At 46.5% G+C, this 24835-nt stretch overlaps 1 protein-coding gene across 2 annotated transcripts in view; it reads left to right on the forward strand.

Annotated features, from left to right (window-relative positions):
- Positions 1 to 14547: 14547 nt before the first annotated feature.
- Positions 14548 to 24835, forward strand: part of LIFR (LIF receptor subunit alpha) — a 73284-nt gene continuing 62996 nt past the window's right edge. The window contains exon 1 of one of the 2 annotated variants that reach the window (XM_070411807.1): positions 14548 to 14620. The gene's annotated coding sequence lies outside the window, so the exon portion shown is untranslated. Of the gene's footprint in view, positions 14621 to 15372; positions 15457 to 24835 lie in introns of those variants that run through there. The other variant, XM_070411806.1, reaches the window with a different exon arrangement.

The following is a 24835-nucleotide window of genomic DNA, read 5'->3' on the forward strand; positions in this document are numbered from 1 at the left end:
CCAGTGGGTCTCAACCGTGGTCAGTTTGTTTCCAGGCGACATTCGGCCATGTCCCTGGGGCATTTTTGGTTGTCACATTGGGGGCTGTCTGTCCCAATTTAGACTTTAAACGGTTCCAAGTGGACTTACTACGTGCATAGGAGCTCCATCTGGGCCGGTGGGTGCCAGCTCATTGAGCAGGGGCATTCGGCTTCAAACCGGTGTCTATAGATCAGTAGTTCTCAACCTTCCTAATGCCGCGACCCTTTAATACAGTTCCTCATGTTGTGGTGACCCCCAACCATAAAATTATTTTCGTTGCGACTTCATAATTTTGCTACTGTTATGAATTGTAATGTAAATATCTGATATGCAGGATGTATTTTCATTGTTACAAATTGAACATAATTAAACCATAGTGATTAATCACAAAAACAGCATGTAATTATATATGTGTTTTCCGAAGGTCTTAGGCGACCCCTGTGAAAGGGTCATTCGACCCCCAAAGGGGTCGCGACCCACAGGTTGAGAACCGCTGCTATAGATTGAACTAGTCAGAAGCAACCAGATGGGGGTTGTTTTGTAAAACCTATTATTAAAGTGTAATACACATAAAGAGCAGTGTACATGTCAACAGTGCACACTGATGGATTTTCACAAGTGAAACACTGATACTGAACTAGCTCCCAGATCGAGAAAGAGAATACGGTCAGCCCCGCGCCACCTTCTCCAACCCAACACTCTTCCAAGAGTAGCCACCATCCTGCCTTTTAATACCACAGGTTAGTTTTGCCAGTTTTCCAACTTCTTATACATGAAGTCATATAGCATGTGCCTGGATTCCTTCCCTCAGTGTTGTTAGTGAGATTCATCCATACTGTTGGGTAAAGTTGCAGACCTTTCATTATCATGGACACATAATAGCCCTTGTGCGAATGTAGAACAGCCGATCCTGTCCACTGGACGGGCATTTGCATGCTTCCATGGGGTTACTGTGAGTCGTGCTATGAAGATTCCAGGGCATGCCTTTCGGGGAAGGGGTACCCCTCTAAGAGTGGGGTTGCAGGGTTGTAGGCGAGAAAAGAAATCTTGATAAGATGAAATGTGGCGTAACTAGAGCAGTAAACAGTCGGTAGAGACATAATAGGGAAGGTTTGGACAGGCTCAAGAGTGAAGGGGGAAGTCCAGAGCTCGGGCTAGAAATGGCTGGGACGGTGAGGAGGTGGAGTGTAGGTGAAGCCGAGCTGAGCGATGCTGTATGTAGACAGGTGTGCAGCTTGCTGACAGCAGGGGCAGCTGTGTGGGCTGGTGAAGGGATTGGGTGGGAGTCAAACAGTCCTGTGTTTGAACCTTGCTCGGCCAGCTGTGACTGTGTGACGGGGAGGCCCAGCTCTGGCTTTCCAATCGCAGGCAGCCCAGGTTATGGAGAAGATTAAATTCATCCATTCAACAGCCACTGATGGAATACACACCCGCGTGCAGGGCACTAGACATCCAGTGGTGAGCAAGAAAGGAGGGTCCTTGTCCTCACAGGCTTTACCAGGAAAGAAGACCGTGAGCAATGATCATTTAATTACAATATGAGATGAAGGGAGCTAATCTAGGCTGGGGGTCAGGGCAGTTCCTCTGAGCCCAAGTAGATGTGAGCCAGGCCAAGAGTTGGGGGAGAAAAATTCCAGGCGGGTGAAATAGCATGAGAGAGATCTCAGGAGGGTGAGGAGCGTGGCGTGTATGAGGAAAGGAGGCAATGAGAGTGCAAACAGGAAGCAAAAAAAGAGCAGCAGGGAGAGGCGGTGGGAGGGGCAGGCAGGGCCTGTAAGTGATGGGCTTTGCCTTAATTGGTTTTGAAGCATTTTAAACTGAAAGTAAGGAGAGAGCTGGGAGTGGAGCAGGAGTGGGGATAGAATTGGGTGAGTGCAAAAATATAGATTGATTTGTGAATTTGCATTGCAGTATTCATCCATGAATTCATTTACATTTATGGGATGAGGGGCCACCAAGGGATTCTAGTAATGTCTGAAATAATTTGGGTATCAATCACTATTGAATCAATGAATACATACATAGTGATATACGGGGTTAACCCAACTTGAAAAGAAATCTGTTTAAGATTCCCTCCCTTTGCTCTGATATTAACTTGGTTATTCAAGTAGATTTCCATTCTAGGAATATTTGTTGGGCTATTATGCATCAATGTCCATTCTAAGCGGTATGTATTCTCTCATTTAATCCTCATCACAACCTAGGAGGTGGGTTTTCTTTCGGTCTCCCTCCTAGTGATGGGGTAGTGGACACTGAAAGGCACATGGATCCACTGGCCCGAGATCATCCAGTTAGTAAGCATAGAGCCAGGCAGGGTTCACACTCAGGCAGTCTGATTCCAACCCACAGGCTCTCAATGACCACTCTTTGCAGCCTCCAAAAAGAGGTCAGGTCACAAACAAGTCAACAAAAACACCTGGTTAGGTTGGTTGCTCCACTTCTCATTTTAAATTAGTAAATTGGCATTGTGCTTGCACGTTAATCTGGTGAGTTGATTTGCATGACACTACGAAGTCTGCAAATCCAGCTGTGGATCAATGACTGGAGCTCAGGAAATCGGGAAGAGAAGAGCCTGGATAGGTACAGGGGGTCCAAGACGTGCAGGCCTTGTAGACTCTGGAAGTGTTTCAGATTGCTCTCTTGGTGCCAAGGGCAGGGATCTGATTGGTTAGGAGGTGATTGCATTAGTCTGGGTGAGAGATGCTGGCACTTAGACTAAGGTCAGAGCAGTTAAAATGAGGTGCAATGAGAGATTCTAAGTAAAAGGCCTCACAAAATGCTTGGCCCAGAGTGGGCACGCTGTGGAGTGGCTATTGTTAACAATGAGGGCAAGTTCATGCCAATCTACCAGGCTACGTTCATGGATGAGAAGCTGCTGCCTACAGCATGGCGTTGAGAATGATGCTGAGCCTCTTGCAGACCTGTGTGGAGCGAGTGTGTGATGGATGCGAGGCGTCTGCCATGAGTGCAGGAGAAGCACACGCGCCCCGGGGTGCCTCCATCATGATTTTCAAGTAAAGACAAGGTTCTCAGACAGATGGTTTTGAGTCATTTTTCTCAATATTAAAACATCCGAAATATTATATGATATAAAAGGAAGGTAGGCTTAGACTATAAAATGATTTTTTTAATTAGAAAAAAAAGCAATACCTGATGGATGGTGGGTTACAGAAATTTACTGAATTGAGCTTGGGTTTGGAACTATTCATGGACAATGCACTGCAAACAAAGGATTCAGCAGGCAAGATAGTTCGACTGAGGCCAAATCCTGATTCCCCTTGTGGAGACCCATAGTGCAGATTAGCATGTTGAACGTTCAGAGAAGCAAGCACACTAAAGAGTCCTCCACATTGATTTGACCGTGGGAATTTTCCCATCTAATACTGATTAACAGCTGGCAGGAACACGATAACATCTGCATTAATACTGTGTTATAACATGATGCTGTGCTTCAAAATTTATACCGCCCTTTTTTTGGTTCTGCCTTTTAAAAAATGCTTTCATTGATTTTGGCGAGAGAAAGGAAAGGGAGAGAGAGATAGAAACATCAATGATGAGAGAGAATCATTGATCAGCCACCTCTTGCATGCCTCCTACTGGGGACTGAGACTGCATCCTGGGCATGTGCTCTGACCAGAAATCGAACTGTGACCTCCTAGTTCATAGGTCGACGCTAAACCACTGAGTCATATTGGCCAAGCTGATCCTGCCTTTTATAGATCTTCATCAGTGGGAGAAAGAGAGGGTGCAAGAGACCAGTATATAATACTTGTTTGTTTTTAGAAAACCGTTCTCACTTAATGATAATTGATTGTATATCCGGCAACTTGGCTCTGAATCCAATCACCTCTGACTCTTGAGTGACAACACTTCACCTTTGGCTAATGAAGATCAACTCAATTCCTAGCCTGAACCCATGTTCTGAAGTGGCTTGAACTTGGACTACCCAGCAGACACACACATCCCATAGACGTGGGCCAGTCTCAGAACACTAGGGCTTATTCATTTTAAAATGATTTAAAATTCATTTCCAATGTTCAGTTCAGTGCTTGGTCCATGAAAGACTCTCCACAAATGTCTTTCGGGTAAATGAGTGAAAACGTAACTGAATGAATAATTACGGTCACTATTTGTCCTCACAGGAGAAGGTAATTATGAAACCAGTAGGTATTATGCCAAACCTAGGAGAAATTTTGAACAAAACAAAAAGTCTGAGAAATAAACAAGATGTCTTTGTTGTTGCTCTGTGCAGATTTAGCAAGTTAGAGCCACTTTTGCTTGAATTATGCATACTGAAGAAAATAGGGCCTTTGGGAAAAAACTGGGTAATGTTATTGAGTAACTTTGTCCTTTAATAAGTTGGATAAGTTAGTGTGCATTAGACAAGTCACATAATCTTGTTTTCTTGTCTCCTGGTCAAAAGTGTCTGTGAATCGATTCACTTTTCAATTCATTCCTAAATGTGAGGCTTGCTTTCTCTTTGCTACATTAGAAATGTGCTTCGTTTTCATCATCAAACCAGTCTTAGTTCAGATTGCAAAGTCCCCAGGAAAGCGAAGAATTCCAGTGTTTTGCAAGAATATGCTCTCATTAAGGAATGCTCATAAGAGGAAAACAAGAGCTCTGTTAACAGATTTCCCTGCAGCAGAGATGTGTGAAATCCCCTTCAGCGAGTATATGGATGTCGTCTCCTCTGCCGCAGACTTGATGAGGCCGGGTTAACACAGGCCAGCAAGAGGATGGTGGCATGGGCAAGCCCCTCACAACCTCTATAAGCCGACACTTATATGTGCTTATGAAGCCGTAGCCACTGTTCTAAATGCTCTACTTGTGCATTTCATACGACGGTAACCCTGTGAAGTAGGTGTTGTTATCCTATTTTACAGATAAGCAAACTGTGACATAACATGTTAAATCTACCCATGTTTATGGACCTGGTAAGTGGTTAAGCCAAATTTGTACTCAAGGAGTATGGATCCAGAAACCCTGCTCTCCGCCACTCTGCTATACTGCCATCTCAGGAGACCATCAGGCAATTGATGAGAGCGGAAATAGACCAGTCACCCAACATTTACTGGGAGCCCACAATGCTAAATGCTGTTAGGGACTGAGGGGTGCGGAGTATGAAATGCTGAGGACCTCATTGCTGCCCTTGCTCAGCTAACAAATAAGCAACTCACTCCAGGCAGAGTGAAACGTGTACTGGAACAGAGGTCCTGGGAAGGAGGAAGGTAAAATATGAGCTAGCCTCTAAGAATAGGACTTAGATAGATAGGATTTTGGAGGAAAGCATTTCAGGTTCAAGCAACAGCGTGGCTTTCAGGGTGTGCAGAGTAGACACATCGGCCCAGATTGTGAGACATGCAGTGGGAAGATGTGTGGCTCTTAGAACGCTCTGGATGCTATGCCAAGGAGTCTAACTCTGATTCTATAGGCCAGTGGTCGGCAAACTGTGGCTCGGCAAACTGCGGCTCGCGAGCCACATGCAGCTCTTTGGCCCCTTGAGTGTGGCTCTTCCACAAAATACCGACTTCTGCTCATGGGCAACGAAGTTTCAATCAACACTGTACGTGCGTGCCCACGGCTATAGGCAATAAGGATCAATTTGGCTTTGGTTTTGGAGCATGATTCTGGAGATAGCATGGTGGAGTGTGGTCTAAGCAGGAGGAATGAGAAATTAAATCAGGGCAGTTTCAGAGACAAATGGAAAAACAGATGGTATGGTGGACATTGTAATATGGCACCCAGACCTTCTTCAAGAATAAAGGCCTCAGCCTGGCCGGCATGGCTCAATAGTTGAGCATTGACCTATGAACCAGGAGGTCATGGTTTGATTCCTGGTCAGGGCACATGCCTGGGTTGTGGGCTCAATCCCCAATTGGGGGCATGCAAGAGGCAGCCGATCAATGATTCTCTCTCATCATTGATGTTTCTATCTCTCTCTCCTTCTCCCTTCCTTTCTGAAATCAATAAAAATATATTTTAAAAAAAGAAATAAAGGCCTCACTGTCCAAGTCACTGTGAATGCTGCCAACCGGGAGCCCTCAGCTGTACAGCCCCTTTGCCCATGGTCATGCCCTCTTTCTGGGGTGGTTGGCATCCAATGGCTGATTATTTGGGGAGATTTAAAGACCCTCTCACATCCTCTCACATAGCTCAGGACAGCTTTGAAGGATCATCACAGATTCAGAACTCCCTGCATGGCCATGAACTTCTTTCTCTGCCCAAGCCTGCTCCTTCTCTTCTCTTCAACAAGCTGTTATCCCAAGAGGACTCCCTAATAAATCTCCTCCACGCTAATCTGTCTTAGAATCTGCATCCTGAGAAACTCAACCTGCTTCCAATGGCTGTATAGTGCCTTGCAGACATAAAACCTGCAGCTGGGCATCTATGCGGCGATGTAGCAAGTGAAAGATAAGTGTAAGTCAAAGATGCCAGACCAAGGTAGCTAGATGGATGATGGTCTGAGCGAGCCTGATTTCTACCCTGGACAACTGTACTAGGCTCCTCAGTGGCCTCCCTCGTTCTGTTTTTGACCCTTATAAGCTACTTTTCCAACATAGGCTAGAGGGATCATGCACAGAAGGAAATCAAAAGTCCTTATCATACCTACAACACTCCATCTAGTCTGTAATCTGGCCCCAGATACCGCTCCATGCTCCCATACTCTAAGTGCCCTGGCCTCCTTGACGTTCGGCAACACGTCAGCCATGTATCTGTTGGTCCCCAGAGGATCCCAAGGCTCCACCTCTCACCTCATTTAGGCCTCTCTGCTCAAAAACCTCTCAGTGAGGTCTCCCCAACTATCCCATTTAGAAAAGCAACCCCTCTTATTTTCTATCCCTTAAGTCTTTTATTTCTTCCCAAAGCACTATTTCAAGTTGACATTGACATTATCTACTTATGTGTTATGTGTTGTCTGTTTCTCTACAATGAATGCTCTATGATGACAAGAACTGTGTGTTTTTCACTGTCATATCCCTGGCCAGAAACATAATTTATGCATAAATTCATAAAAACTGGGGACATAGGAGGAGTGTATTTTCAGCAGAAAATCTGAGTTTCATTTGCAGTGGTTCTCAACCTGTGGGTTGCGACCCCTTTGGGGGTCGAACGACCCTTTCACAGGGGTCGCCTAAGACCATCGGAAAACACATATATAATTACATATTGTTTTTGTGATTAATCACTATGCTTTAATTATGTTCCAATTTGTAACAATGAAAATACATCCTGCATATCAGATATTTACATTATGATTCATAACAATAGCATAATTACAGTTATGAAGTAGCAACAAAAATAATTTTATGGTTGGGTTTCACCACAACATGAGGAACTGTATTAAAGGGTCGTGGCATTAGGAAGGTTGAGAACCACTGATTTAGAGAATGTTAACTCTGAACAGCCACCTCAGGTTTCCAGGTAAAGATAAGGGAGAGGAAGTTCCATGAAGTGTGCGGGGGAGAATGAGCGAACCACAGTTCCCAAATTGCTCTGGGGGGTATGAGTCTCATGAAAGGCTCTTTGGAGAAAAAAAAAAGAATCGCATGGTCATATTTATTCAATGGAACAGAACCCAATTCAAACAGGTTTAATAACAGAAAAAGAAATAAATAAGCAAAGAAAGAACAATAAAGAGACAGGCTGATGAAGATAGAGATGAGAGATGGACAGATAGGTAGACAGATAGATAGATAGCATATGCCTACAGAGGGAGGAAGGGAAAGGGCTTCATTGGCTTATGCAACTGCAAAGTTCAGAGGTCAGGCTGGGCTGCATCCAGAGACTCGATCAGCAATACCAGAACTTGGTCCTTCTTCATCCCTCAGTGTTGCTCTTCTCTTCGCTGAGGCAACTGTTTTCTCAGCCAGGCTCTTTCGAAATGGGTCACATGGCGAGTAGATCACCAGAACTCTTTCCAACTCCTTCTCTCAGCAAACCCAGCTGAAGACATGACTCTTCCACAACAGTTCCAAAAATATTCAAGGAATTGGGCCTCAGGAGCTGCTGTTCTGGGTTGAATTATGTGCCCAAAGGGATAGAGGATCTGATTCACTTTGTCCGGGACATGTCAGATACGCTGAGCTGAGCTCCCAGGAACTGACTGTGTGTCTCTTCCCAACTCCACATTCCAGGATTTCACCTTGGAAACATGAAATTGGCCATGGTGGGAGAGTTTACACCATGGACATAGGCAAATGCTGTAAACCAAAACCATTTTTCTTAGGAGAATTGGCTGTTAAACACTAACCAGTGCCTCACTGGTCATCTGACCATTCCTAGAGCCAGGAAATGGGGGACAAACCCACCAGAACTCAAGGACTAAGAATGGGGAAGGGGAGGATCCTCAAGGGACAATTAGGATATTGTTACTGAAAGAATGAGCATTGGGCAGTGTCCTCTACCCTGTATATGTTATATGATCACATCACATCATATCACATTGTATTATAGTTAGATATCCACAGTAAATTAACAGCTCTAAGATGGCCTAAACTGGTTTGGGTTTATTTAACTCATTATCACCCAAACTTCTCTGATTAGGGAGCCCCTTTTTTTGCACAAAACTGGTTAACTTCTCAATGTCTTTGCAAACTAGTGAACAAGAATAGAGAGACACAAGATAAGGGAACTAAGGAGGAAAATATTATTAATATGTAGATCGATTGCCGTGTTAGCAGCTGGGACAAAATGATTCTTTTATGTTCTCCTTTCACTTGAATAGCAATTTAAAAATGTCTAAAAAGAAGAAAGTGTTGATTTTAAACCAACGATACATCTGCATATTTTTATTTTTACTTTTAGCCACTAGAAAGGTTTTTAAATCAAAGGAATGACACATTCCCTATATCTTTTAGGATGAATATTACATGTTAATTTATATTATTTTCATGAGCTATGATTAACATCGGGCCTTTGAGAAATCAAAGATTTTAAATATTTAGGTCTAAAACTTCATCTAGTGCAATGACAGGAACAAAAAACAAAAAACAAAAAAAAAAAAGAAGGAAGAAAGAAAGAGAAAAAAGAAAGCAAACAGAAAAACAGAGCAATAAAAAACTATTTTTAGTTAATTAATAGGAATTTAATTTTAAAGCAGGAGTATTTGGGGCATCTTGGGCTAATAAAGCACATTCTGGCCATGGTTTAAAAGGGTCTTAAAATGTAAACTCCATGAAGATAAAGTCTCCCTTGGTTTTGCTCCAAAAGTTTGTGTGCTTTTTCATGACCTCTCCCTCCTCCCTTTTGCCCTGCATTGCAAAATGAGTTAGGGTTGCATTTCTACCACTTGCAGAAATGGAATCTTCATTCACCAGCCTTCTTTGATATCTGTTATACTGAACACTACATGGAATGCTAACATTTTTGTTCTTTAACTGTGAAATTTTTTATTTTCTAAAGATGGACAGATGTATTGAAAATCCAGGGCTCAGAAACTGAGTATAATTATGTGCGTAAAATAAAGAGGTGTCGTAAGGCATACGCAAAAAGAACACTCTCTCTAAATCCAGTGGCAGTGTCTGGGGGAGGTGCTCCTGGATGTTGGGGGTCTTAAACATAAAGATACTTTCATGTCGAAGGAAGCACTCACCCCCCAGAGGTAAATGATAGTGTTAAAATATGATGATGAGGTCTCAACGCAGAGGAGAGAAGCTTGGGAACAGTGGGGTGAGCCAGGCCCTATGGACACATGGTGCTTTACAACATGGCAGAACTCACACCACACCCAGAAGAAAGAGCATGTCACCTCTCTTGAGTGAGGAAATCTGAAACAGGGATGTGCAAGAGAGAGTTAGATTCAAGCCAACAAGGCAAAGTTGAGTTGCAAATCGGACTAAGGAGACATTGAAGAGCAGGCCTTTGGGTTAGGAAGGGCTTTGCATAGCTCTTGGTCAAAACCCAACTTTATCAAAGCTCCAGCTACAGTGGCAGCAAGTTGTAGGCGAGGTCCCAGTGAGGCTCCTGAAACTGGAGGTGGCAGAAGGTTTAGTGCTGGCACTAGAGTGGGACACAGAGTCCAGTATTGGAAGCGTGGGGTGTGGAGCCAGACTGCGGTGGTTTGAATCACACTGTTGTATCTTTGTGGTCTCCTTGGCAAATGGGATGACAACCCTTCCTGCAACTCCCAGAGTCGCTGAGAGAATAGAACGAGTTGGTGCACAGTACCAGGCGCGCTCAGAGTACTCATCCGTGTTCATTGCTGTCACCTGCAATGAGGTGTTCCGAACCCTACTTCTAGCTGGTGTTTTCCAAATCATTAAAATGACGTTGGAATTAGACTGCTATGTTCGAGCTTTGAGCTTTGTTTTCTTCATCTCTTCACCTCTAAAGTAGAACATAAAAAAATGCCTAGCACTGAGATCATCTATGTTAGTAACCTGTTAGTAGTAATCTCCCATCCAGACGATCACATGCACAATCACCTCTCTTTCCTCAAGACAAAAAAAAAAAAAAAAATCTGGCGAATTTGGATTAATTGGTGTAGTCCAGGTTAGGCCTACCAAGGTGGATACAAGGAGATCCTGTGAGCACCTGAGTTAGAATTGCATGATACCTTGAGTTCGGTAGTGTTAAGGTTTCTGTCAGCTCTTTTGAGCATAAAGTTCTGTGATTAAACCAAATTGCCAGAAACCCAAGATTTCTTGGGCTTGTCTCAGAATGAATCTCAGACCTGCAGACTTTCCCTTTGAGAGTGGTGTCCTCAGTGACCTCAAGTTCCAGCAGGGAAACCATCAACAGACATGTCCCTGCTGACCAGAGCTGCCATAGTGATGGCCACCCCTACTTTCCGATAGGAGATTTGGAGGTGTCCCAGCTCAGAGACCCGAAGGAAACCCTGGGGACATCGCTGTTTCTGAAATTACTTAACTGACTCATTATTTTTCAGCTGCCCAATGGGTTAGAGACCGAAATAAGCCTGTTGGCAAATGCTTCACCATTGAAAATTCTTCACAGCCAGAAACTGGAAACGAAAACTCTCTTCTGGTTTCACACTTTGGTGATGTTCAGACCATGGAAGGCTGTGGGTTAAGTGCATCAGTTAGAATGATATATTCAAGGATTTAAGGAATTTGGGCCAATTTCGAACCATGCCACTATCTCTGGCTTGACCTCAGCTCAATTCCTTAATCTTTTGGCTTCTTCCTCCATCTGCTCAAGATGCCTCTGGCAACACAACTGAGTGCAGTAGCTGTAGGACTAAATTAAATAATGGGCTTTCTATCGCCACTGAGGATGGAGTAAATTGCTCTTTTGTGGGATCCATTAGCTCAACAGAGAATATTAGCCCAGGATTCTGGGTCTATGATGGACTAAGAGGAACAGGGTAGCATCGATTCTAATGTCTTGCTTTGCCTCTAAATGACTCTAGACAGCAGGTGAAGAATACAGGGGGAGAAAAAGCAAAGTGGGGGCAGAGGAGAGGGCTTGGAAAGCTAAAAGAAGAGATGGAAGGCGAAGGGATGGAGGCGCCTAAGAAAGGATGGGAGGGGTGAGTGGAGAAGCAGCAAAGAGAAAATAGGCACGGCAGGAAGAAAAACAAAAGCAGAATTTGAAATGAGGGATCCCATGATGGATGAGGGGAGTGTGGCGAAGGGGACAGAGCAGAGGGGCAGGCAGGATTCTCACGGAAAGAGAGGGCTTGCTAGTGGTGTCCGGTCCTTTCAGGGGCTCACTCACATCCCCGGCTCTCCCCGCCCCAACCCTCAGCTTCTGGCTCTGGGAGTGAGCTTTAACAGTGTGAGGCGTTTACCTCTCAAAAATAGAAGAAAGTTAAGAAGATTCTTTAGATGAGGGGTCTTAAGGACCCAAGGAATTAACTGTTAGTCTGTTGAAGGAAGGGCCATTACTCAGGGCTCCCAAGTCAAACAATTAAGTGCAGCCATGTAGGACAGAACATGATAGGCAAACAATAAGAGCAATAAAAGAGAACAAGATGGTTTTATGGGTTCTTATAGATGCCTGTGTACTCCTCTAAGCTTTACCCACTAAGGCCAACAGTTTCTAATCCCCTCACAACTTCACCTAGCCCCAAAGCAAGCTCACACATCTGCTTTGATCATTTTAGGAGTGGAAATAGAAAATCATAATGATGATAAAAGCCGCAGCTAACATTTACTGCCTACTTCATATCAGGCTTATACACCACGCATTCTTCCAAACGGGGATGGAGGTGGTTTACAATAAAAGACAAATTATAAGAGGAGAGGAAAAACTATACATATACACCTTGGCCGAGGAAAACTAGCACACATTTAACACTTACAGCAGTAGGTGGTTTTATAGACATTAACTCTTTATTCTCTTCACCACCCTATGAAATAGCTACTTTTAATAGCCCCCTTTTTTATGGAAAAGGAAAAGGGAAACCAAGATTTGACATTACCTCCTTGGCTTGCCTTCAAAGACCAGTATTAAAAAAAAGAAGAAGGAGGAGGAGGAAGAGGAGGAGGGAGGAGAGAAAGAAAACAAAACTCTGTAGGAGCCTGGCTACTTACTTTCAACAATAGCAATTTCAAAGCTATTCACCAGAAAAAAACAGATTAGCTTTGCCCCCAAAAGATGCCCAGAACCGTCATTGTGCAGTGTCTCTCTTAATTTAGTTCTGAATATCCCTCATCCAAAGACCCTCATGACAAATTCCTCTCTCAGTACAGAGGCCAGGAAAGACTTTCTCCTACACAAACTGTGCGATTCCTTCCACCTGGCAACGAGAATTAGGAAAACCTTCATTTCCCCCATTTTACTTGGCTGTGAGAAAGCTTGGAACTAAGTTTTGTGCTCAAATGCTATTGTTAGTCTCAGTGAGTTTTTCTTGATTTTTTTTTTTTTAAATATTTGTCTTTCATGGCAAACCACCTAAGTCTCTTTGGGAGAAAGCACAGTATAAGTAAACAGAAGACAAAGTACAATTCTGTTGGGGCCATGCTAGGGACATAATAATTTACCAAAATGGTTTACATAACACTCCTGAAATCCTTTTATCTGAAAAAGAGTACTCCAGACAGAATCCTGGGCAGATACTATTGTTCATGGTGTTTATCAAATTTTCCATGCCCCTCAAATAGCATTCCAAACCAAACCACTTTGGGTAAAGAACAGAACATCTAGAGAAAATTAGCGATTGCTCTCATATGTCTTCTAGTTACAGGGATCTAATTAAAGTTTTGAATCTTGTCCAAAACTGTGCTCTAAAATAAACCAATTGAAATCTACATTTATCAGCCAGGCGTAAAATGAAGAATAGTCTCACTCATTTCAACCATTCACTGGTAATGACTATGCTTCATTTGTAGATTCCTATTTGGTTCCAAAATTTCTTCCAGGAACAAAGCCATATCTTGTCCCTCTGATTGATTAAACACCACGCTACATGTTGTCACCGGGAGAAGCCTGTCAAGGGCCAAGATGTAATTTAATAACAAAGCCCCATCAGCGCATGTTTGCTGCTTTTGTGAGAGGCACATTCTTTCAAAGAAGAAAGCCTTTCATTTCCACAACTTTCATTACAGGTGTGATTTCCTCTGCCTCAGCCCACTTGATTTTAGTAATTTAGCAGCTCGACTACAGTGACTCCATCTTATTTCTTCACTCTATTCCTCAGAAACATTGTTTTTCTTTTAATTTTATTAAATTGACTGGGGTGACACTGGTTAGTACAATTATATATGCTTCAAGCGCGCACAGTTCTATAACATCTGTACATTGCATTGTGTTCACCATCCCAAGTCAAATCTCCTTCCGTAACCATATATTCGACCCCCTTTCTTCCCCTTTATTGCCTCCTCCCCACCCCCCTCTCGCTCTGGCAACAAACAAAGAAGACAAACACTCATAGGTACAGATGACAGAAGCCTTTGGTTTTGGTGTTGTAAACGTGCAACTGGGTAGAGCTCATGGGGACGCTGGCATGGACCACGTGTTAGGGTGGAACGTTTTCTTCCAGGGAGCCCACTTGGTAAGTAGTGTCCTGGCAGGTGTATTCTTTTGCCCATTTTAGTCGCATTATCAACAGGGAAAAGTTATTTCAGAAAATATGCTTCAGTTTGCCAATAAAAAATCGCTCGGTAATGTCATCCAATGGTCTCCGTGAAACACACTGGCCTGGGTGCTGGGGCCTTAAATAAACAACAAGCGAAACACACAAGCTGGGCTCTTACTGAAGGTGTGGCTGCAGAGCCCTGGACGCGGCAGCCCGGGGTTCTAACTGGCACGCTTCTGAACTTCGCCAAGTTCATTGTGCCGAAGAGAACATCATCAAACGCGTCCGGCAGAGAGCGTAAACATCTTCCAACCCGATTCTGCGCCATCAAACGCTCTCCAGCTAATTTCATTTGGTGCATTACTCTGGAAGAAAATCGAGGCCAAGTGAAACTGCGGAAATGGGAACAATGCAGGGAGGAAAAATCTCACCCCATTGGGGGAGCCGTTTCTTCTCCGCGCAAATAAGCCCACCACGCCTTGGAGGCACGACTAGATGGCTCCAGGATATTCTTAGAATGCCCCCCCGGGTCCCGTCCTGTCGGCGGCGCGAGCCCTGCGCGGGGAGGAGGAAGGTGGCCCCGGCCGCAGCGCCCCGGCCTTGGGGGTATTTTAGGTAACTCCGGGCATATATGCGATCGCCCCCTCCCCCGTCCCCCGCCCCCCGCCAGGGCGCGGGAGCTGGTTTTCGCGTGTGTTTACAGAGGAAGGTCACACAGGGCCCCGCATGGCCCTCTCCGCCAGGCCCTGTGGGCAAAGCGCCTTCACGCCTTTTGGGGAGCCCCTCTCCTCCCCGCAGGGCCTCCGCGCGCCCGGCCGGCCTGGCGTGAGGCTCGGCACCGGCTCGGCCGCTCCGATCTCCAGGGCCCTCCCAGGACCTTCCGAGACCGGCCTGGGGACAGAGATCGGCCCCGCGACCGAGGGCCGGACTCTCCCCGCGGCCGCCACCGCCGGCGCTGGGGTCCCGCCGGCCGCTCTCCGCCGAGTCCCGGGGCGGCCTAGCGGGCGAGCCCGGAGCGCGCGGGCGCCGGGAGGGGGTGGGGGCGTCCCGGCGGCGGCGCGCGGGCAGCTTCCGGCGGGGGCGCGGGCGGGGCGGGGCGGGGGCGGGGCCGGGCAGCAGCGCCCCCAGCCGAGTGGCGTGCAGGCACCGCCCCCGCGCGCCGCAATCCCGGCCGGACCCTCTCCGTCGTGGCCGTGGCCGTGCCGGTGGCTCTGGCGGCGGCAGCGGCTCCGGGCGCGCAGAGGGCAGCGGGCGCCCCTCGCCCGTGGCCGTGTCCGGCAGCCCGCGCTGGGACCCGGAGGCCAGGCGGCGGCTGGCAGTGCCCGGCCCTCCTCCTCCTCCTCCTCCTCGTCGCCAGCCCAGGGCGACTGCGGACTCCGGGCAGCCCCCGCGGCGGCCGAGCAGCCGAGCGGACGGCGGGCGATGGCGAGATAGCGGCGCGGGAGCGGCCGGTGGGTGCCGGGGCGGGTGGGCGCGGCGCGGGCAGGGGGAGCCCGGGCCCCGGAGCCAGTCCCGTGGGCGCATCGCCGGGTCGCCCCGGCGGCCCGGGCAGGGTGGTAGGGTGGCGGGCAGCGCCGGGTCGGCCCCGGTCTCGGGGTCTGGGGAGCATCGGAGCTGAGTGAGCGGGTGGGGGAGGGGGAGCGCTCCGAGTCCGCCGCTGTCCGCGCGCCCTTGGCCACTCTCGGGTCTCGGAGGGCGCAGACTCCGCGGCTGCGAACTTATGCCCCACGAAGGGCAGTAAGTTCTGAGACCAGAGGCACCTTGGGGGATGGGAAGGAGGTTTAAATTTTCTTTGATTTGCCTGTATCTTCATATGCTTATATCCCAAGGCGCTCTACTGATGAAATCCAAAGTAAAAGTGTTGGCGATGACAGTTAGGCTGCGTGACAAATGCCACTCTTCGTGTGTTGTCTCACGGGACAGAGCCGGCATCATGAGTTCTGCCCCACATCAGTGTTGGGAAGGTGCTCTGGGCTTGAATAATGTAACTCTTTCAGGTCCTCGCACCTCCTGCTACCATGAATGCATGAGCTCTTCTATTTGCAGTTGGGTATCTTTGTGTTCCTTTTTGTACGGATGTGTTTAATACAGTCAAATATTGATCTAATGTGTTACTGTTATGAGTGGTGTTTGTGGGACAGACGATTTTTTTTTTTTTTGCATTTCTTTTTATGTGTTCTTTTAAAAGGATTACATTGAACAGGAGAGTTTGTTAAAGTTTGCCTTCCTCTTTGTTCGTTTTCAGTTCCAGATATTTATCTTTCAACAATTGCTTGAAGTAAAATTAGTGCGACATCATAGTACCAACCAGGGCTATCAAAATGATTTCCAACCTAAATGTAAAGCGAACTCCCCTCCTCCACAAATGGCAGCTGTTAAAAGCCTTATTTTCTGCAAATGATGCTTGCCCCCCCCCTTTCATGACTATTTTGCCACAGATCTGAAATCCTATTTCACGAATGTCAGAGGAGTCCTTGTCTGAGCCTGGCAGACCTCACTGTCGTGTGTTTTCACAAACAGGAGACTGTCCCTTCACTTGGTTCCCACTTGGGCTTTCTGTTTTATGGCCAGGTAGACACGGTGTTGGTTTGGAGGCTTCTTCGTGGGGTAGTTACATGCTCACTTTAAATATGAGGCGTGTGTTTTAGGTGAACCCGGCAGCCCTTTCTCTTCCAAGAACTGAACGGAGGCGTGTTTGCTTTGTAATAGGTGAGATCAGGAGCGTGCGCCTCTCTAATCAGTGGAGACTTGGGCTCTCTTCTGGGCATGAGGATCGGTGGCTTTGCGTCGGAAGAGCGCAAACTTTGGTGACGTGGACTGCCTTTGCTTTTTGATGGCCATCCTGAATACTAAGTTGGCAATCATGTGAACTATCCTAATATTTAAAATTACCCCATGAATCTGTGGGACAGGCAAGCTGTGTGCACACTGTGAGAGATCCAGCCGGTATAGGCAGGTGTAGAATGAAAAGTATGTACCCCTGTCCCTCGTGCCCCACTGCCCCCAGTTCTCCCCAGGAAGCAGGGTCACCAGCTCCGGGCTTACCTCTTTCCAGACGTAGCCTCTGCTAGTCTGAACAGTTGGTATGTGTCCTTTTTATTTGTCTTTCTGCTCTGCACCAGCTCCCTGCCTTCCCCGCGGAGTAGTAAATCTTGGCCGCCTCCCTGTCAGTACCTAAGAGAGCTGTCTCATTGCCTAGCAGCTGCTGAGGACTCCATTAAGGAGAAACCATAATTGATTTAACCTCTTCTTTATTGAGATATGGGTAGGTTGCTTCTGATATTTTGCTGTGAAATGGTAAAACATGAGTTCTTGAGGTTTTTAAGTGGATTTCAATGGTTTCCAAAGGCCCAAAGAAGTCATTTACTTCTTTGCAGTACATTCCGGGAAATAAATGCCCCTTTACTCCGATGCGCACCTTTTGATTTTATATAATTTCCAAGCGGTCCATAAGGACCTCTGGTGTCTTTGTGGCGAAATGATAATGGTCAGTAACTGAAGTCGTATTCCTTGATTAATGCCTGAGCTCTTCAACACAAGGAGTAAAAGGACGGACAGTTTTAAGACTAATCTGGAAGAAAAATTCTTCAGGGTTTAAATATTTTTTATTATGTCGAGCAAGAGGATAGTTTGTGTTTTCGAAAACTTGTTTGCCACTGGGCACTAAAGTCCCTCCCGTCTGTAGATTAGCACCTATATCTCATAATGGAGTGTTGCTACAATAGGGTCACAGATTGTACAGTTTGGGAGGAGGTTATTAATAAGTCTTAAAGGAGAGGATGCTTTTAGAAAATATTTGGCTCTTTTAAATAAAAAATTAAGGTCTCAGAGTGCTTTCAGAACAGAATCAATTGTGGGAGCAGTGCTAATGCTAGAAATTGAGCCTGATCCACAATAAAATTTGAATATTAGCCAATGGTGAGCTTTATATTTCCATTATGTTCATTTTTGAGAATGTTTTGAAGACCAGTGCAAGCGATAATGATCTTTCTTTGTTTTAACTGATCAAACAAACCTTTTAGCGTTTAAGGTGTAGTCTTTCCCCTTTATTATTTACTACCTGTCATGGTGGTACAACCCTGCTAATATTGTTTATATTAGCTCTTCTAAATACGTAGAAGGATTCCATTTGTTATACTGTTTCAGGCAATTTTTTAGGGATTAAGAATAAAGCAGTGCACAAGACCGATAGGCCCCACTGTGAGTTCATACCTTAGGTGGGGGAGGGGGGAGACAGATAAAAGGCAGAGAGACAATAGAGGAGATACCATCAAATAGTGATAAATACTGGGAAAGTAATAAAATAGGGTTGCTGTGGTAGAGGGGTGGTGGTGGTGGTGGTGGTGGTGGTGCGCTGCTGGTTTCGATTGAATGCCTCCACAAGCCTCTCTGAGATGGAGAGATTTGAGCCAAGAGTTGAAGGACAGGAAGAGGCCTGTGTTTTGTGGGAGATCTGGAGGGAGAACAGCTCAGGCAGAGGGAACAGCAAGTGCAAAGGCCCTGGGGCCCTGGAGCGGGGCTGAGGCTCAGGTGCCAGAGGACCCGAGGCAGCCCATGTGGCTAGAGGTTACAGTGAAGGGGAAGAGTGGCAGGCTCTCTGGGAACGGTGCCCTGTGTGTTTGCATACGTCAAGGAATGTTCCCAGGACTGGAAGAGAGACCTTGGATGGAGGGGTTTCTCCACCTGCTGGAAGCTGCAGGCCGGTAGGCACACCTCTGCTGGCTCCTGGTTGCTTCCCACGTGCCGGGAGCAGCCTCGGTCACAGTGGGCTGTGGATATTTGTTGAAATAATGAGTAATCAGAGAGTTTAAAAAGTAATCTTGCCCCTTTGGTCAGAATGTTAGGTTTGGAAGTCTTTTCTTCTGCGCGTTTCGCCTTGGCTCTGGCCCTTGACGTTACCAAGTCTGTTACAGTGTTAACACAGCCTCTCCAATGATTGCTCTAAGTCCCTTGCGTTTGATTGCTAGTCTCTGAAATTAAAGTATGAAGCCTTAAAAACATATCTAATTTCCTAGGACATTCTAGTGGTTTCTAAGCCGTTTGGTCAGAAGTTTCACCTTGATTTCAATGGATTGGCTGTTTGGATTGGCCGTTTGCTTCAGTGTAGAATTTTCAAAGATGCCCTTTTTTGAACCGCATGTTTTAGTCCTTTGGGGCTGATGACAGACCGATGAGCACATCTGTGTACTTTCTGCAGGTACTTTTTTCCTCACAGGAAGAATGTGTGCATGGTCTATTTTAGGGAATATCAGGAACTGTGGCATTTCCGCTTCCCACTCCTAATCTGTTTGTCATACTAAATATATGTCCCTTTATGTTAATTGAAAGCTTGGGAAATGAATGTTGTGCCAAGCAATTGTCATAGACATCTCATAAGAACCTGTCATCTGTCCCTGGACTGGGACTTTTGGGCTCCAGTTCAACATCAGGACCTTCGTGATCTGGCAGAACGAGGGTTGCTAATTTTTTTTTATTTCCTATACTACTTGGTTGATCCCAGAACCCCGTGAATTGTTTCCATGTAAGATCATATTATCTCCCAACCCTCTCTCGTCAGCTCTGTGCAAGCACTGTGTCAGGGGTGGAGTCTGTGACTCCCAAACCTTAAGTGAATCGTCTTTGTCACCGTCATGGAAGCGAAGGCCCTTCAGGCCAGTAGCAGAAGCCCCGGCATCCGCTGTATATTTACCTGGTTGTGACACATTTAGAGACGTCGATGTTTGAGTTTAAGGTACTTTTACGACTTCCTTTGCATTTCCTTCGTGAACTGTAGAAATGCAGGAATTGCACACGCCTCCTCACCAGTCATGGTCATTGCTGCTGCCGCCGCTCACGTGAGCAGAGGCTGTGTTTTATGTTGCCAGTTGAGGAAAAACTGGTGGTGGGTAAATTTTTCATGTACCTTTGCGCAGAGGGAAGAAACTCTTGGCTCTTGCCCATTCGTCTGGTTTGTAGGGCAGGTACGGAGTAAGCCTTGGAATCCTTCTATGTGCCAATGGTTGAGAATACCTATCTACATTATTAAGTGGCAGTATCCTGAAAGACCACAAGGAGGCGATATTTCTTTCTGAAAGTCTTTATGTGGCTCTTCCCTAGAGTGGGCGCTGGATCCTGAGGGCCCCCCACCCCCTCGCTGTACCTTCCTCTAACTCAGTGGTTCTCAACCTTCCTAATGCCATGACCCTTCAACCCTTCAATACAGTTCCTCATGTTGTGGTGACCCCCAACCATAAAATTATTTTCGTTGCTACTTCATAACTGTAATTTTGCTACTGTTATGAATCGTAATGTAAATATCTGATATGCAGGATGTATTTTCATTATTACAAATTGAACATAATTAAAGCATCGTGATTAATCACAAAAGCAATATGTAATTGTATATGTGTTTTCCAATGGTCTTAGGCGACCCCTGTGAAAGGGTTGTTCGACCCCCAAAGGGGTCTCGACCCACAGGTTGAGAACTGCTGCTCTAACTGATGGAAGAAGCAGACTCCTCCCAGGAGACCCTGGACCAAGCACAGTTGAAGTGGAGGTGGCAGGAGCATCTGGTGGAAAATAACAAGTGGTGGCAGAAGTGGTGCTCCCAGTTCTAATATTAGAAATGCCAGTGGAGCAGTGAGCCATAGACGTTCTGTAGACAGAATTGGGTGTGTATTGCGTCCGGGGTAGGAGTAAGCTGCAGAGCAGTACGACTTCACACCAGGACTTCAGTGCGGCAGCCCCTGAGGGTGGGTGCCAGCGTGCCACCGAAAAGCTGGGCGCCCGCCATTCCTGTCCACAGGCTTGGGGACCCACCGCCAGACCAGTGAGGTCCTGTTTCACGTGTCATGCCTCCGTATTTATAGTGCAGTAGGAAAGGGAAGGAGGCCAGGGCATTCTGGAAATCTTTCCTAGGAAACAGTTAAAGTGGGAGCGTAAGTCTTCATCTACCTGGAACCTTCTCCTGTGTTTATTCCTTGAAGATACCTGCATCATCAGAGTTGTCCTGCAGATATAAAGTTGTTTATTTTGGAAAGCCTGGTTCTGATTTCAAGGGAGAACAATATAGAGCTTAACATGCAAAGCTCTTATGAGTAATAGGAACTTAAACCAAAGGATGTGTGGAATTGGAGAGCCAGGAGAGGCCTGAGATCATCTGGTCAACCTCTTAAGTTTACTGATAAAAAAAACCAAGACCCGGAGGAGTAGGCATTTGATATTTGTTGAACAAATGATTATCTAAAAGGATTTGAAGAACTTCAGATTGCACCTTAGCTATAAAGCAGTATTTATAAAGTTTGAAGGGATATACAGTTTCATGAGTTTCTTGTTAAAAAATAGAGGACGGTGCTATTAAAGCCCAAACTATGAAGCCTAACATGAGCCAGAAGGGCAAGTGAAGATGCTGCGCCTCGCTCCCTAGCGTGGGGTCTTTCTGAGCCTGGTGCCTCTGGGTCTCCTAAGAGCCAGTCCTTTGAGTTCAGTCTGCTGGGACCTGATGCCATTGAAGTTTTATGTTTTGTATTTGAAAACACACGTACTTTAAAATCTAGCATTTTGTTGTCAGATTGTTTGCTGTTTTTCCCGAAATGCTTTATGAATAGCTTCAGTGTTTTTTAAAACTTCGGGCCATATAGGGATTTGATTGTTTAAATACAAAGCTAGCCAACCGGAGAGTTTTGGAAATTGTCACTTCCAAATGCTGCCGGTGGGTGTTTTAATTGTGACAACTTTCCAGGAGGGCAATTTTGTATTACTCATCGAAAGCCTCAAAAATGTGCCATGTCCCCTTAGTCAGGCGTTTCCACCACTAGGAATTCAAGGAAAAACAAAATAAAGCATGTGTACAGAGCCCCGTCTATAGCACTGGTCCTCGCCTACGCAGTGTGTGGGGACACGGATTCCTGTCAGTAGCTTTCTCCCCCCACGGTGAGTCTTCACTTGGTGGGAAGTCTGCTAAGTGGGGTGTCTTCACATCGGGAGGGGTGTGTGCTCTGAAAGTTTGGGGACTCCTCTCCAGAATCAGGTGACCTCCACAAAAAGAACGCGCCAAAAAACCACCTCTGATTTGCAAAAATGACTGTCGTGGCTTTGCCTGTGATAGTATGGTAGTTATAAACGAGAAACAACGGCAATGCCCGGTGATAGGGAGATTGGTTGCACAAGTGATGGTATATCCATATAACGGAGAAGCCTTCCTGCATTAACCTGAGGGAGGGCAGTGCTGATGGATGTGGAAAGGTACTCAGAATTTGTAAACCCAAAAGCAGATTGAAAAACAGTATGTGTAGGTTGATCTAAGGTTTTTGTTTTTGGAGGGTGAATGTGTGAGAGAGCAAGCCGCTGTGTGTGTGTGTGTGTGTGTGTGTGTGTGTATGGGGGGTGGGGTGGGGATGTGCCAGAAAGATTATATATCAAACGTTAGATGAGATTACCTTTGTGTGTGGAAATTACAGATGACGGTTATTCTTTTTATTTTCCTGATTTCCAGCATATGAAGCATGTTATATTCTAAAGGAAATGAGTTCCGATCCCATTCCCATCCACTGGTTGTGTGAACTTGGGCAAGTTCTGTGTCCGTCTGCTTCTCCGTGAAATGTGAATAACATCCAGCTCATGGTGCCTGCAGGTACCGGAGGGTAAATGTTACATTAACCTCACCAGCCTGATATGATGATTGAGGCCAAAGCTATATATTCCTGTTCATACAGGATTTCTAAGCAGAATAAGTTTTGTGGGGTTTTTTGTTTTTTTTTTAATAGCTTACATCAAACTGTTGTGAAAAGCATTTCAGGACATTCTGACAAAATATTCCATTGCTTCTGGTCACTGGGAAATACTTTGTTGGCTTTTTATTTACTTTAAAAGTGAAATGCTTTCTGTTGCCAAGGAATTTTATGTTGAATGGAAGGCAATGTTTTCTTCAATAATCCCATACGATCAGTTCCCGAAGGTCAGGGTCCGCTCTTCTATAGCGTCGTTAGAACGCAGGGATGCACTCGCTCAATCGCTAGCGGGGGCCTTGTTGTGCCGGGCAGTGGGCACGCTTCTGCCCCACCTCGGTGCCCAGGACAGACGTGCCCCGGGAGGGGGATGACAGGGGAAGTGACCGGCAAGGTTCAGGGCAGGGAGGCCCACACAGTCAACCTGTTATCTCGGTGGACCGTCGGGTCGCCTCATTTCGTCTCCTGCAATTTTAAAAGAGACCTTGTTGCCCTGTTACTTTTCAGTGAACACAAACATTCCTCCCGCTTATTCCACAAATTACGCGAGGAGCAGGTGAGGTTATTTCTCCTCGACACTCGCCGATGATTTAGTGACAGCTTACGTTCTACACGCGTGAGAATCTCCTAGGCTAATAGTCTTACAATTGCTACTATATATCTTCCATGAGGGCCTTGCCTTTTTGAGATCGCCTTTTATAAAATTACCGAGATGGGTTCCTACTAATAAATTTAGGGTGGATGGAATTCATGGGTATTCTGTTTGGGAAATTCCAGCACATAATCTTACTTTGGATGACAGCAATAAAGCTTTCAGTTTAAAATAGTGTTCTAGCTAGCTGACATTAATTTCATAATTTGTTCTTTATGCAGGGACAGTTGTGTGTGTGTTTTTTTCTTAGTTGGCAGCCGTTGTAAATATTTTAATATAAAGTGAACCCTCAGTGGCCACGAAAGATGTCTTGGAACTTTCCTGACAAGCGCTGACCGTGGGTTTTATCTCCCCGGCACAGCCCAATAAAAGAAGGCGGTTCCACAGGTCGTGTTTGTCTTGTTCCTGTGTAGAAAGCACGGTGGGGTAGGTCACGTCACCGGTCGGCGCCACCAGCAGCGTCAGCATTTTATTCTTTATCGATGTCCCATTTTTTCCTGGCCCCACCATTGCTTTCCCAGGCCCACGCTACTCCCCCGTCCCCATTGGAACCAGCAGTTAGCTTTCTGCCTTTTTGGTTGGGGGGGTGGGGGAGGGGACACTTTTCATGAAGAGACACCCGATGCCTCTATGTGAGATGCCCCGAGTGTGTAATGGCAAAGGGAGCAGCCGGGCCGTGTTGACATGCAGACTTCAGACTGTTGGCCGCACGGAGCGTCGGCAGCTCGCCCTTCCTCAGATGCTGCTCCAGCGGTGACAGGGGACTCTGTTCTGGAACTTGGCAGCTCCCTGACCCAGACTCAGAGCTGGGATGGCGCTGCTCACACATTCCCGGGGGCCATGCCGCTGGGATCGCAGGCTCAGGTGCGTGGAGGGGCCGTGGGGGTCTCGTCCGTAGGTTGCTGAGCGGGTCTCCTCTGCCTTGTGTCCTTCGGCTTCTGGTAGAGACAATAAGGATGATTTCGCTTTCTCCCTAGTTCCACTCCTAGACAGACAACAGGGACACACTAGATGGGAAGTGGCAGCAGGAATTTGTCTGTTCTGGGGACCCGTAAGGAAAGACAGTGGGAAGGAGAGATGCCAGCCGAGTTTTGAAGGCCGAGGCGGTGTTTGCTACGTGGACAGGGAAGAGGAGAGCGAGGAGGGCATCCGGGCAGAGGGTATAGCGTGTGCAGTGACGTGGAGGACGGAGCCTGGTGGGTCTGGCGGGACCAGAGCACAGGGCAGTGGGCAGGGTGGGACTGGGAAGTTAGGCGACACCAACCAGCAGGGAGCCTGGTCCATGCCGAAGTTGGCACCCTTTCTGGCAGGCCCGGCACAGCCATGGAAAATTTCCGAAAGGTGACTCGAGGTTGTGCCGGGAGGACTGGGGCGTCCAGAGGCAGCGAGACGTGCTGGTGCGGCCGGGAAGGGGCAGCCACCGCAGCCAGGCTGCCTGGAAGCATGTCCTTCCCACGTGGAGGGAGCGGTGCT

Source organism: Myotis yumanensis, unplaced genomic scaffold, assembly GCF_028538775.1.
Source record: "Myotis yumanensis isolate MYYU_CA2020_CCGP unplaced genomic scaffold, mMyoYum1.0.hap1 SCAF_4, whole genome shotgun sequence".
Taxonomy (NCBI): Eukaryota; Metazoa; Chordata; class Mammalia; order Chiroptera; family Vespertilionidae; genus Myotis; species Myotis yumanensis.